Raw genomic sequence first — 9660 nt, 5'->3', positions numbered from 1 at the left:
TGGAGAGTTTCCGCATCCAAACAAAAATTATCGGTAATACTCTACGCTTCTACTGGCCCGGACCACAAAGGCTGTCACGACAGAGTGCCATGCACTTCTGTAGGATGAGACAGTGAAGAGGCGAGCACGCACCGAGAACGCACTAGCGAATAAATTATGCGGCAACCAAACCTTTCGCCGGCCCCCCTCTCAATCCCAAGGCTCTACCGATCGGATCGGCAAAAACTTAGGGTGGAGAGTGGACCCTTGATGAAATTAGGGACGTCGAGCAATGCACCCGTGCAACCAAACCACCTCTTTCCTTCTTGCCGTCCGGGCAGGATAAAAATGCGATGATAGAACGTGCCAATGAGACGGAGCCCTTGGCTAAAAGATACAACTCCATACACACTCAGCAACAAGCGCATCTTAGAATCGAACACCAAATGTGCAGTGTGTTGCAAGCCGTGCAGACACCTACATATAGGGTATATCCATCAAAACAAAGCGACAAGTACTTCCCACCAGCTCCGCCATTGCGATTACCGAATGGGATAATACTCACCGCCACAGATTAATGACCATCATTACCGTCTCGGAATAGATACAAGCACATCGAGCTTCATCCGATCAGCTGGATGAATTTCACCTTGAAGGGGCCCAATCCAAAAGTTCCGGAGGTCATCTCCTGGAACTCTCGAGAACAAGGCCCATCTTACATGCAAACTCTGCTACTGCGCAAACATAGGTTGCAATTAAAGAGAAATTGCAAGGCCGTCACAATGGCCCGAGGCCAATGCTCCGACTAAGTCAATTTTCTCTTGCAATCACCATGCCGCCGTTCACAGAGAGATCTCCCCCATTCACTTGTGACGCGACGCACAATCCAAGGGCTAGACGCGAGCTCGCCCTTGAAAGGCCACTTTCCAAGGCATCCCCCGATGACACATTGGAACGACAACCGCTGTCGAACCATTTCCCAATGTTGTGCCGATCGAGTTGGCACAGAGCCGCTAGACGAGGGCTCCCGTTTTAGATCGAGTTTTAAAATCACCAAGAAGACGCGGTGAGGGCTGGCAACCGCTGCCAAACCTTTTTCCGAAATTGCGCCAGCTGAGTGACAAGAAAACATGATGTAAAGGAGAGTCCAGGAATAGCACCACCCTCGAAGGTGGGCTTCATGCCCTTCTAATTGATTCAACGTCGGCGTCCACCGTTTCAAAATCCGACATATCCATCCGCCCTGACAGCGGCGTTGAATCAATGAGCTGGGCACGGGAGAGGCTCGCGGCAACCACCTCTCCCATTGTAGCCGCGATAGGCTCGCAAAAAATTTTGCTAGAGCGCCAAGTACCCACCTCATTGCTATAGACAAGGGCTCGCCATTAGATCAACTTCGAAATCGCATAACGGACGCGGTGTAGAATGGCAACCGCTGCCAAGTCTCTTCCGTAATTGCGTCGGTCGAGTGATCGAAGAAGGTGATCTAAGAGAGGGTCCAAGCGTGTAGGCATTCGTTGGGGGATTCGCGCCGATGGCAAAAATTTGTGCAATACCCGAGCAACACCGGACGGAGGTGCAAGACGAGGGCTCCCGTTTTAGATCGAGTTTTAAAATCACCAAGTAGACGCGGTGAGGGGCTGGCAACCGCTGCCAAACCTTTTTCCGAAATTGCGCCAGCTGAGTGACAAGAATACATGATCTAAAGGAGAGTCCAGGAATAGCACCCTCGAGGGTGGGCTTCATGCCCCTCTAATTGATTCAGCGTCGCCGTCCACCGTTTCAAAATCTGACATTTCCATCCGCCCTGACAGCGGCGTTGAATCAATGAGGAGGGCACGGGAGAGGCTCGCGGCAACCACCTCCCCCATCGTAGCCGCGATAGGCACGCAAAAAATTTTGCTCGAGCGCCAAGCACCCACCTCATGCCTAGAGACAAGGGCTCGCCATTAGATCAAAACTTCGAAATCGCTGAACAGACGCGCTGTAGAATGGCAACCGCTGCCAAGTCTCTTCCGTAGTTGCGTCGATCGAGTGATCGAAGAAGGTGATCTAAGAGAGGGTCCAAGCGTAGGCATTCGTTGGGGGATTCGCGCCGATGGCATAAATTTATGCATTACCCGAGCAACACCGGACGGAGGTGCTAGACAAGGGCTCCCGTTTTAGATCGAGTTTTAAAATCACCAAGTAGACGCGGTGAGGGCTGGCAACCGCTGCCAAACCTTTTTCCAAAATTGCGCCAGCTGAGTGACAAGAAAACATGATCTAAAGGAGAGTCCAGGAATAGCACCCTCGAGGGTGGGCTTCATGCCCCTCTAATTGATTCAACGTCGCCGTCCACCGTTTCAAAATCCGACATATCCATCCGCCCTGACAGCGGCGTTGAATCAATGAGGGGGGCACGGGAGAGGCTCGCGGCAACCACCTCTCCCGTTGTAGCCGCGATAGGCACGCAAAAAATTTTGCTAGAGCGCCAAGCACCCACCTCATGCCTAGAGACAAGGGCTCGCCATTAGATCAACTTCGAAATCGCTGAACAGACGCGCTGTAGAATGGCAACCGCTGCCAAGTCTCTTCCGTAGTTGCGTCGGTCGAGTGATCGAAGAAGGTGATCTAAGAGAGGGTCCAAGCGTAGGCATTCGTTGGGGGATTCGCGCCGATGGCATAAATTTATGCAATACCCGAGCAACACCGGACGGAGGTGCTAGACGAGGGCTCCCGTTTTAGATCGAGTTTTAAAATCACCGAGTAGACGCGGTGAGGGCTGGCAACCGCTGCCAAACCTTTTTCCGAAATTGCGCCAGCCGAGTGACAAGAAAACATGATCTAAAGGAGAGCCCAGGAATAGCACCCTCGAGGGTGGGCTTCATGCCCCTCCAATTGATTCAACGTCGCCGTCCACCGTTTCAAAATCCGACATATCCATCCGCCCTGACAGCGGCGTTGAATCAATGAGGGGGGCACGGGAGAGGCTCGCGGCAACCACCCCTCCCGTTGTAGCCGCGATAGGCACGCAAAAAATTTTGCTAGAGCGCCAAGCACCCACCTCATGCCTAGAGACAAGGGCTCGCCATTAGATCAACTTCGAAATCGCTGAACAGACGCGCTGTAGAATGGCAACCGCTGCCAAGTCTCTTCCGTAGTTGCGTCGGTCGAGTGATCGAAGAAGGTGATCTAAGAGAGGGTCCAAGCGTAGGCATTCGTTGGGGGATTCGCGCCGATGGCATAAATTTATGCAATACCCGAGCAACACCGGACGGAGGTGCTAGACGAGGGCTCCCGTTTTAGATCGAGTTTTAAAATCACCGAGTAGACGCGGTGAGGGCTGGCAACCGCTGCCAAACCTTTTTCCGAAATTGCGCCAGCTGAGTGACAAGAAAACATGATCTAAAGGAGAGTCCGGGAATAGCACCCTCGAGGGTGGGCTTCATGCCCCTCTAATTGATTCAACGTCGCCGTCCACCGTTTCAAAATCCGACATATCCATCCGCCCTGACAGCGGCGTTGAATCAATGAGGGGGGCACGGGAGAGGCTCGCGGCAACCACCTCTCCCCTTGTAGCCGCGATAGGCACGCAAAAAAATTTTGCTAGAGCGCCAAGCACCCACCTCATGCCTAGAGACAAGGGCTCGCCATGAGATCAACTTCGAAATCGCTGAACAGACGCGCTGTAGAATGGCAACCGCTGCCAAGTCTCTTCCGTAGTTGCGTCGGTCGAGTGATCGAAGAAGGTGATCTAAGAGAGGGTCCAAGCGTAGGCTTTCGTTGGGGGATTCGCGCCGATGGCATAAATTTATGCAATACCCGAGCAACACCGGACGGAGGTGCTAGACGAGGGCTCCCGTTTTAGATCGAGTTTTAAAATCACCGAGTAGACGCGGTGAGGGATGGCAACCGCTGCCAAACCCTTTTCCGAAATTGCGCCAGCTGAGTGAGAAGAAAACATGATCTAAAGGAGAGTCGAGGAATAGCACATCCGGGGTGGGCTCCATGCCCCTCTAATTGATTCAACGTCGGCGTCCACCGTTTCAAAATCCGACATATCCATCCACCTTGACACCGGCGTTGAATCAATGAGAGGGGCACGGGAGAGGCTCGCGGCAACCACCTCTCCTATATAAGCTATTAGTGCGAGGCTCGCTCTGCATTAGAAATTAGCGAACACACCGACATCCGCCTTAAAAATCCAAATCCTTTAAAATTCCTACCAAACAGCCATTCACGACCCAATTTTTTATGGGGTCGGCAGAGGAGCAAAAGATTGTCATCGGTTAGGAGATGTGAGTTCATGGAGCCGAGGGACTGAAATGGTCATCGAGCTCATCCGATCAACTGGATGAATTTCACCTTGAAGGGGCCCCCAATCCAAAAGTTCCGGAGGTCATCTCCTGGAACTCTCGACAACAAGGCCCATCTTACATGCAAACTCTGCTACTGCGCAAACATAGGTTGCAATTAAAGAGAAATTGCGAGGCCGTCACAATGGCCCGAGGCCAATGGCTCCGACTAAAGTCAATTTTCTCTTGCAATCACCATGCCGCCGTTCACAGAGAGATCTCCCCATTCACTTGTGACGCGACGCACAATCCAAGGTCTAGACGCGAGCTCGCCCTTGAAAGAAAGACCACTTTCCAAGACATCCCCCGATGACACATTGGAACGTAAACCGCTGTCGAACCATTCCCAATGTTGTGCCGATCGAGTTGGCACAGAGGCGACCTTAGGGAGCTCCCGCGTAGCAATCGGGATGTGCTTTCGTGCCCATCTCTCACAAAAACCAATGTCAGCTGTGGACAAATTTGGAATCCAAGGGCTCGCATCCATCGATATCGTCGGCACTGGGTCTATATATTCAAAGGCCACGGAGAGGTTCCGATAAGAGAAGCTCCCCTGCTCGCTCGCACAAACATCCCAAATTCTAGACACAAGCTCCCGCCCTTAGCATCGCTCTCCAGATCACCGCAATGACACATTGGAATGACAACCGCTGTCGAACAACTCCCGAAATTGTGGCAATGGAGTGAGAAAGAAGAGCAACTTTGGGGAGCCGCGCATAGCAAACGGGCTGTGCTGCTGCTTCATTCCGCTCTTATATAGGATCCGAAATCGTTGATTTCGTTTGGAATCCGAGGCTGCATTCGTCCTTGCTCAAACAAGCAATGGCTCTTCTAATCGAATGGCCACGGGGAGCTTCCGATAACAAAGGCTCCCTTGTCACTCGTGATGCGCAGGCCAACTGCTAGACGACGGGTCGCCCTTCAGATCGCTGCCCAGGCAACCACCACAACGGCACCATTGGAACGACAACCGCTGCCGAACCATTCTGAAAATTTTGTGCCAAAGAAGTTGTTGCGTAGAGAACGACTCTGGGGGGCGAGCCCTCGCATAGCAAAATCGGGATGGCTTCACGGCCCTCCCAATAGAAACGATGCTGGTGCCAATATTCCAAAAATCCGAATAACGTGTCTTTCGCGAACACCAGCACTGATTTCTATTGGGGAGGGTCGACGAGAACTTTTGGTACCAAAGCTCCCATTGTAGCCGCGATAGGCACACAAAAAATTGCTAGAGCCCCAAGCACCCACCTCATGGCTAGACAAGGGCTCGCCATTAGTAGATCAACTTCGAAATCGCTGAACAGACGCACTGTGGAATGGCAACCGCTGCCAAGCCTCTTCCGTAATTGCGTCGGTCGAGTGATCGAAGAAGGTGACCTAAGAGAGAGTCCAAGGCTAGGGATTCGTTGGGGGTTTCGCGCCGATAGCAAAAAATTATGCAATACCCGAGCAACACCGGACGGAGGTGCTAGACGAGGGCTCCCGTTTTAGATCGAGTTTTAAAATCACCAAGTAGACGCGGTGAGGGCTGGCAACCGCTGCCAAACCTTTTTCCGAAATTGCGCCAGCTGAGTGACAAGAAAACATGATCTAAAGGAGAGTCCAGGAATAGCACCCTCGAGGGTGGGCTTCATGCCCCTCTAATTGATTCAACGTCGCCGTCCACCGTTTCAAAATTCGACATATCCATCCGCCCTGACAGCGGCGTTGAATCAATGAGGGGGGCACGGGAGAGGCTCGCGGCAACCACCTCTCCCGTTGTAGCCGCGATAGGCACGCAAAAAATTTTGCTAGAGCGCCAAGCACCCACCTCATGGCTAGAGACAAGGGCTCGCCATTAGATCAACTTCGAAATCGCTGAACAGACGCGCTGTAGAATGGCAACCGCTGCCAAGTCTCTTCCGTAGTTGCGTCGGTCGAGTGATCGAAGAAGGTGATCTAATAGAGGGTCCAAGCGTAGGCATTCGTTGGGGGATTCGCGCCGATGGCATAAATTTATGCAATACCCGAGCAACACCGGACGGAGGTGCTAGACGAGGGCTCCCGTTTTAGATCGAGTTTTAAAATCACCGAGTAGACGCGGTGAGGGCTGGCAACCGCTGCCAAACCTTTTTCCGAAATTGCGCCAGCTGAGTGACAAGAAAACATGATCTAAAGGAGAGTCCAGGAATAGCACCCTCGAGGGTGGGCTTCATGCCCCTCTAATTGATTCAACGTCGCCGTCCACCGTTTCAAAATCCGACATATCCATCCGCCCTCACAGCGGCGTTGAATCAATGAGGGGGGCACGGGAGAGGCTCGCGGAAACCACCTCTCCCCTTGTAGCCGCGATAGGCACGCAAAAAAATTTTGCTAGAGCGCCAAGCACCCACCTCATGCCTAGAGACAAGGGCTCGCCATTAGATCAACTTCGAAATCGCTGAACAGACGCGCTGTAGAATGGCAACCGCTGCCAAGTCTCTTCCGTAGTTGCGTCGGTCGAGTGATCGAAGAAGGTGATCTAAGAGAGGGTCCACGCGTAGGCATTCGTTGGGGGATTCGCGCCGATGGCATAAATTTATGCATTACCCGAGCAACACCGGACGGAGGTGCTAGACGAGGGCTCCCGTTTTAGATCGAGTTTTAAAATCACCAAGTAGAAGCGGTGAGGGCTGGCAACCGCTGCCAAACCTTTTTCCGAAATTGCGCCAGCTGAGTGACAAGAAAACATGATCTAAAGGAGAGCCCAGGAATAGCACCCTCGAGGGTGGGCTTCATGCCCCTCTAATTGATTCAACGTCGGCGTCCACCGTTTCAAAATCCGACATATCCATCCGCCCTGACAGCGGCGTTGAATCAATGAGGGGGGCACGGAAGAGGCTCGCGGCAACCACCTCTCCCGTTGTAGCCGCGATAGGCACGCAAAAAATTTTGCTAGAGCGCCAAGCACCCACCTCATGGCTAGAGACAAGGGCTCGCCATTAGATCAACTTCGAAATCGCTGAACAGACGCGCTGTAGAATGGCAACCGCTGCCAAGTCTCTTCCGTAGTTGCGTCGGTCGAGTGATCGAAGAAGGTGATCTAAGAGAGGGTCCAAGCGTAGGCATTCGTTGGGGGATTCGCGCCGATGACATAAATTTATGCAATACCCGAGCAACACCGGACGGAGGTGCTAGACGAGGGCTCCCGTTTTAGATCGAGTTTTAAAATCACCGAGTAGACGCGGTGAGGGCTGGCAACCGCTGCCAAACCTTTTTCCGAAATTGCGCCAGCTGAGTGACAAGAAAACATGATCTAAAGGAGAGTCCAGGAATAGCACCCTCGAGGGTGGGCTTCATGCCCCTCTAATTGATTCAACGTCGCCGTCCACCGTTTCAAAATCCGACATATCCATCCGCCCTGACAGCGGCGTTGAATCAATGAGGGGGCAATGGGAGAGGCTCGCGGCAACCACCTCTCCCCTTGTAGCCGCGATAGGCACGCAAAAATATTTTGCTAGAGCGCCAAGCACCCACCTCATGCCTAGAGACAAGGGCTCGCCATGAGATCAACTTCGAAATCGCTGAACAGACGCGCTGTAGAATGGCAACCGCTGCCAAGTCTCTTCCGTAGTTGCGTCGGTCGAGTGATCGAAGAAGGTGATCTAAGAGAGGGTCCAAGCGTAGGCATTCGTTGGGGGATTCGCGCCGATGGCATAAATTTATGCAATACCCGAGCAACACCGGACAGAGGTGCTAGACGAGGGCTCCCGTTTTAGATCGAGTTTTAAAATCACCTAGTAGACGCGGTGAGGGCTGGCAACCGCTGCCAAACCTTTTTCCGAAATTGCGCCAGCCGAGTGACAAGAAAACATGATCTAAAGGAGAGCCCAGGAATAGCACCCTCGAGGGTGGGCTTCATGCCCCTCTAATTGATTCAACGTCGCCGTCCACCGTTTCAAAATCCGACATATCCATCCGCCCTGACAGCGGCGTTGAATCAATGAGGGGGGCACGGGAGAGGCTCGCGGCAACCGCCTCTCCCGTTGTAGCCGCGATAGGCACGCAAAAAATTTTGCTAGAGCGCCAAGCACCCACCTCATGGCTAGAGACAAGGGCTCGCCATTAGATCAACTTCGAAATCGCTGAACAGACGCGCTGTAGAATGGCAACCGCTGCCAAGTCTCTTCCGTAGTTGCGTCGGTCGAGTGATCGAAGAAGGTGATCTAAGAGAGAGTCCAAGCGTAGGCATTCGTTGGGGGATTCGCGCCGATGGCATAAATTTATGCAATACCCGAGCAACACCGGACGGAGGTGCTAGACGAGGGCTCCCGTTTTAGATCGAGTTTTAAAATCACCGAGTAGACGCGGTGAGGGCTGGCAACCGCTGCCAAACCTTTTTCCGAAATTGCGCCAGCTGAGTGACAAGAAAACATGATCTAAAGGAGAGACCAGGAATAGCACCCTCGAGGGTGGGCTTCATGCCCCTCTAATTGATTCAACGTCGCCGTCCACCGTTTCAAAATCCGACATATCCATCCGCCCTGACAGCGGCGTTGAATCAATGAGGGGGGCACGGGAGAGGCTCGCGGCAACCACCTCTCCCGTTGTAGCCGCGATAGGCACGCAAAAAGTTTTGCTAGAGCGCCAAGCACCCACCTCATGCCTAGAGACAAGGGCTCGCCATTAGATCAACTTCGAAATCGCTGAACAGACGCGCTGTAGAATGGCAACCGCTGCCAAGTCTCTTCCGTAGTTGCGTCGGTCGAGTGATCGAAGAAGGTGATCTAAGAGAGGGTCCAAGCGTAGGCATTCGTTGGGGGATTCGCGCCGATGGCATAAATTTATGCAATACCCGAGCAACACCGGACGGAGGTGCTAGACGAGGGCTCCCGTTTTAGATCGAGTTTTAAAATCACCGAGTAGACGCGGTGAGGGCTGGCAACCGCTGCCAAACCTTTTTCCGAAATTGCGCCAGCTGAGTGACAAGAAAACATGATCTAAAGGAGAGTCCAGGAATAGCACCCTCGAGGGTGGGCTTCATGCCCCTCTAATTGATTCAACGTCGGCGTCCACCGTTTCGAAATCCGACATATCCATCCGCCCTGACAGCGGCGTTGAATCAATGAGGGGGGCACGGGAGAGGCTCGCGGCAACCACCTCTCCCATTGTAGCCGCGATAGGCACGCAAAAAATTTTGCTAGAGCGCCAAGCACCCACCTCATGGCTAGAGACAAGGGCTCGCCATTAGATCAACTTCGAAATCGCTGAACAGACGCGCTGTAGAATGGCAACCGCTGCCAAGTCTCTTCCGTAGTTGCGTCGGTCGAGTGATCGAAGAAGGTGATCTAAGAGAGGGTCCAAGCGTAGGCATTCGTTGGGGGAT

The sequence above is a fragment of the Cupressus sempervirens genome, chromosome 1 (genome assembly GCF_028749045.1).
Source record: "Cupressus sempervirens isolate cs-2001-9-10 chromosome 1, ASM2874904v1, whole genome shotgun sequence".
NCBI classification, from domain to species: domain Eukaryota; kingdom Viridiplantae; phylum Streptophyta; class Pinopsida; order Cupressales; family Cupressaceae; genus Cupressus; species Cupressus sempervirens.
The sequence above is the reverse complement of the archived record's forward strand: the minus strand, read 5'-3'. Positions refer to the sequence as shown.